Genomic DNA, 5,953 nt, shown 5'->3' with positions numbered 1-5,953 from the left:
AGTTGCAAGAAGGATATTGTCACCAATGTGCTTGCCTGGAATAAAACCTGCTTGGGCATCATCAATGACCTCACCAATGATAGCAGAAAGTCTAGCAGTTATGACCTTAGAAATGAGCTTATAAACCATAGTGCAACAAGCTATAGGTCTAAAATCCTTAACATAGGAAGCATTAGGGATTTTAGGAACAAGGGTGATAGTTATGCATTTACTCACTTTTGGGAGTGTATAGAGCCTAAAAGGCTTTAAAATTGCCTAGGGGACTTCTATATTTTCCATCTTTCATGTATTGGTCTAAATTAGCACAACAAAACATATAAAATCCTTAATTAACTTATAATTTGGTTTCTATGAATTGAAATCAATGAAAAGAGACCATTTAATAACTTTTGGGAGCGTATAGAGCTAAAAAGGATTTAAAATTGCCTAAGGGACTTCGATCATTTCCATCTTTCATGTTTAGGTCCAAATTAACACATTAAAACACATAATATCCTTAATTAACATATATTTTGGTTTCTATGAATTAAAATCATTGAAAATTTACCATTTACTTACTTTTGGGAGCGTATTGAACCAAAAAGGCTTTAAAATTTCCTAAGGGACTTCTATCTTTCCCATCTTTTACATATTGGTCCAAATTAACACATTAAAACACATACCATCCTTAATTAAATTATATTTTGGTTTCTATTAATTGAAACCAATGAAAAGTGACCATTTACTTACTTTTGGGAGCGTATTGAGCCAAAAAGGCTTTAAAATTGCCCAAGGGACTTCTATCTTTCCCATCTTTCATGTATTGGTCAAAATTAACACAGTAAAACACATAACATCCTTAATTAACTTATATTTTGGTTTTAAAGAATTGAAATCAATAAAAAGTGACCATTTCCTCACTTTTGGGAGCGTATAGAGCCAAAAAGGCTTTAAAATTGCCTATGGGACTTCTATCGTTCCTTTGTTTCATGTATTGGTCCAAATAAACACAATAAAACACATAAAATCCTTAATTATCTTATATTTTTGTTTTTATGAATTGAAATCAATGAAAAGTGACCATTTACTCACTTTTAGGAACGTATAGAGCCTAAAAAGCTTTAAAAAAATTTAAGGGACTTGTATCTTTCCCATATTTTATGTATTTGGTCCAAATTAACACAATAAAACACATAACAAGCTTAATTATCTTATATTTTGTTTCTATGAATTGAAATCAATGAAAAGTGACATTAAACACGTTTAGGAGAGTAAAGAGCTAAAAAGACTTTAAAATTTGCCTAAGACACTTCAATCTTTCCCATCTTTCATGTATTGGTCCAAATTAACACATTAAAACACATAACATCCTTAGTTAACTTATATTTTGGATTCCATCTATTGAAATCAATGAAAAGTGACCATTTACTCACTTTTGGGAGCGTATAGAACCAAAAGGCTTTCAAGTTTCCTAAGTAACTTCTATCTTTCCCATATTTCATATATTGGTCCATATTAACATAATAAACACATAAAATCCTTAATTAACTAAAATTTTGTTTCTATGAATTGAAATCAATAAAAAGTGACAATTTACTCACTTTTAGGAGCGTATAGAGCCAAAAAGGCTTTAAAGTTGCCTAAGGGATTTCTATCTTTCCCATATTTCATATATTGGTCCATATTAACAAAATAAAACACATAAAATCCTTAATTAACTAAAATTTTATTTCTATGAATTGAAATCAATAAAAAGTGACAATTTACTCACTTTTAGGATCGTATAGAGCCAAAAAGGCTTTAAAGTTTCCTAAGGGACTTCTATCTTTCCAATCTTTCATGTATTGGTTCCAATAAAAACAATAGAACACATAACATCCCTAGTTAACTTATATTTTGGTTTCTACGAATTGAAATCAATGAAAAGTGACCCATTTAATTACTTTTGGGAGCGTATAGAGCAAAAGAGCCTTTAAAATAGCCTAAAGGATTTCTATCTTTCCTATATTTCATGTATTGGTCCAAATTAACACAAAAAAAATACAAAACATCATTAATTAACTTATATTTTGGTTTCTATGAATTGAAGTCAATGAAAAGTGACCATTTCCTAACTTTTGGGAGCGTATACAGCAAGAAAGGGTTTAAAATTGCCTTAGGGACTTCTATCTTTCCCATATTTCATGTATTGGTCCAAATTAACACAATAAAATACATAACACCCTACATTAACTTATATTTTCATTTCTATCATTTGAAATCAATGAAAAGTTACCATTCAATCACTTTTGGGAGCATATAGATCCAAAAAGGCATTAAAATTGCCTAATGGACTTCTATCTTTCCCATCTTTCATGTATTGGTCTCAATTAACATAATAAAATATATAACATCCTAAATTAACTTATATTTTGGTTTCTACGGATTGAAGTCAATGAAAAGTGACCATTTACTAACTTTAGGGAGCATATACAGCAAGAAAGGCTTCATAATTGCCTAAGGGACTTCTATCTTTCCCATCTTTCATGGATTAGTCCAAATTAACACAATAAAACACATAACATCCTGAATTAACTTATATTTTTGTTTCTATAAATTGAAACTAATGAAAAGTTACCATTTACTCACTTTTGGTAGTGTATAGAGCCAAAAAGGCATTAAAATTGCCTAAGGGACTTCTATCTTTCCCATGCTTCATGTATTGGTCTCAATTAACATAATAAAACACATAACATCCTTAATTAACTTTAATTTTGGTTTCTATGAATTGAAATCAATGAAAAGTGACCATTAACTCACTTTTGGGAGTGTATAGAACCTAAAAGGCTTTAAAATTGCCTAGGGGACTTCTATATTTCCAATCTTTCATGTATTGGTCTAAATTAACACAATAAAACATATAAAATCCTTAATTAACTTATAATTTGGTTTCTATGAATTGAAATCAATGAAAAATGATTGTTTCGGGGTTTTCTGATGTCCTGCGGGAGAGTTACAATTCCGAGACTGGAACCGGACGCCTGTACCTGCAAAATAACGGAGACTCCTTGTGGTGGGAGCTCCGCCTCCAACGGTCAAGTTAGTACTTGATTAAGGAGTAATTAATGCGGAAATTAAAGTGATTGGGTCTCTCTAGGTGAGAGTGTTTAATGTAGGTAATCTGCTTTGTTAGCGAGATCAGCCGGTTATTACTGTGTGTAATTAATGTGTTTTTTCCGTTGTTCCCCCTTAATGAGGATTAAGGGAGGTATTTATAACCTTGGGAAACGTGCCCATCCTAGGTTTAGGTTAACCTAGGGCCGATTGGGCTTCCCTCGGAAGTTGGGCCTAGGTGGCCGGTTTCTCCATTAGGCATGGAGTATGCCACATGTCATGACATAATAGGTCCAAGGTGGACGAATAAGCGTGTGCCACGTGGCAAGCCCTGAGAGTTCCAACTGGGGGACACTTGGCAGGACCTGATTGGCCCACGTGGCGCATTCCGATTGGTGGGAGCAAAATCCCCTAATCATTTGCCCCTCACAGGTGGCACGTGATTGGTCACGTGTTCCTGTGACAGGTGTCGCACTGTAACAGGCGGCGACCTTCTACAGGTGTCAGTCGGCGAAAGGACGAGAGATTTTCCCGCCCAAATTTTGAATTCTGAAAATGACCCTTCGCCTTCTCACTTCGCCTATATAAGGGAGGATTGTCTTGAGTCATTTTCACACTTTGAGAACTTTTTGAGAACATTCGGACCCCTGAACTTGCTCTGACATTTCGGACCTTTTCTGCCTACCGCCTGTTCTGACAAGCCGACTGCACAGGATTTTCAGAACTTCATCAACCGTCACTCGTTCAGGTAACAGTCGGTTCTCTTACTCTTAATTTTCTTTTTATTTTTTGAAATGGCACCACGGAAGCACACGACACGACCTAGGTTAGTGATCAGCCGGTCACCGGGGACGGCTGAATCTAGGACTAGGAGTGCCGCCTGCCCTTTTCCGGACCCATCTTTGCCCTTTATACAATGTCCGACTGTATCTGTGTCTATGCAGAGCAGGATGGCCAGAACGAAAAAGACTGCTAGGATCTCAAATTCAGACGGCTCCTCCCACAGGGTGCCGCTTAGTGAAACATCTGACCAGGCGCCAGATGTGGAAGTGAAACAAGGCGGCCTGAAAGCCGGCAATTCTGAGGGAGGAGTCATAGTGACCCCTTCCCATTTAACAATTAACAAATCTGCTCCTTTTCAAAGAGAGGAGGCGGGCCCCTCCGGGAGAGGGGAGGAGTCGTCCTCTTCGGACTCGTCAGAGGACGATTCTGAGTCAAGCTCTTCTGGCCATGCTTCTTTGGACACAGAAGAGAAAAACAGCCGCCTGCAAGAGGCGAGACTTTCTCACGCAGTTAAGAAGGGGGACAATTAGGCGGAGCCATCCGCCTCTCACCGAGAGCTAAATACCCCCTATTACTGCACGGTACCTCGGGGCCGGATCACAGCCATGCAAGAGAAAGTGGAGAGCTTTATTGCAAACCACACCATGGGCCCCGACTTTCTAGTGTTTGTGCCGGATCCAGAAGACACAGTCGTCTGGCCGGCTGATTCCAGTTATGATAGCGCCTGCTTTGGCTGCTACGAGGCGGCCATCAAGGCAGGGCTGCGCTTCCCATTACATCCGGCTGTTCAGTGGATTTTGGATGGGTATGAGTTGGGGTTATGGCAGTTAGCCCCAAACTCCTAGGTCAACGTACTCGGCTATGTGGCCGGGTGCGAACTGCACGGGGTGGAGCCGAGCTTCGAGGCTTTCGCCCATATGAACTATCTCAGCCGGACCCCTAAGACAGGCGGTACCGGCTGGTATCAATTGACAAGCCACAGGGGCTACCTCATGACGAGAGGTAAAGCAAACAAGTGGAAGGACTGGCGGAGCACCTTCCTCATCATTGAGAGTTCAGACATTGAGCTGAACAAGCGCTTCAATAGGTGGAACAGGAATCTGCCCCTTCTTGCAGGCGGCCGTAGCATGCCGCCTGTTCCCCCCAAGGCTAGGAAAGAGATCCTTGATAAAGGACTCTTTAAAGTAGAGTCGAGGGTCGACTCTACTTCAGGGGTACGAGAGCAAGTACCCCTGCACTGCGTCCCGAGCTTCAAATGTCTCTACGACGAGTACTTTTTGGCCGCCTGTGGCCTCAGCAGTCGGTGCTCAAGAGGTAGTCGGCCTGTCGAATACTCTGTTGTTCCATACATTTCTTGTTATGACTTTTATTAACTTTGTTGTTTGTTTTTGCAGCTGACGCCATGAGCAAAATCACCGCCTCCAAGACTGCGGCGGCCATGTTGCGGGCCTCCATAATGCAACAAGCTTCAACCGACTCCCCCAAGAAGGGGGCACCCTTGGTGAGCTCCGAACCTTTCACCCTCTTTTTGGAGTTGTGTTTATGCATATATTGACTTTTTTTCTTCTTTTTTAGACGGGTGCTCCAAGAGCTTCATCTTCCCAACAGCCGGACCCCAAGGCCCGGAAGACGACTGTTGGGAGCTCTCCTGGTTCTGCCAGGAAACATGTGGCGGCTGAGAAACAGCCGGCCACTTCTTCTAAAACTCCAACTGGGCCGCCTAGAAGTAAGAAGTTGTCCTTGTAAATTTTAGACTTGCTCCCTTTTTTACTAGGTCTAATCCGTTTGTTTATGCTTGATGCAACCGACCCTCAAGAGCCTGACTTGGTAGAGATGGCCAAGTCTATGATCAGGGCAGTTCCTCCAGCTGAAAAGGAGGCGGATCAGGGGTGTCGGCACCCTTGACCTAGACGGGATTGCAGGGGTCCTTGCTGAGGTATCCTTAGCATAATTTTTAGTATTTGAATTTCTGGACGCCTGTTTTCTTTTTGTTTGGAAACTGACGCCTGTTCCTTTGTACTTAGGCCCTGCTCCGAGTGAACGGCCTTCGCAAGCCGCTTGATCGGAAGAACAAAGAGGTAAAGGCTGCAAAAGCTAT

Source organism: Chenopodium quinoa, unplaced genomic scaffold, assembly GCF_001683475.1.
Source record: "Chenopodium quinoa cultivar QQ74 unplaced genomic scaffold, ASM168347v1, whole genome shotgun sequence".
In the NCBI taxonomy this organism is placed as follows: Eukaryota; Viridiplantae; Streptophyta; class Magnoliopsida; order Caryophyllales; family Amaranthaceae; genus Chenopodium; species Chenopodium quinoa.
Note: the sequence above shows the minus strand (reverse complement) of the source record.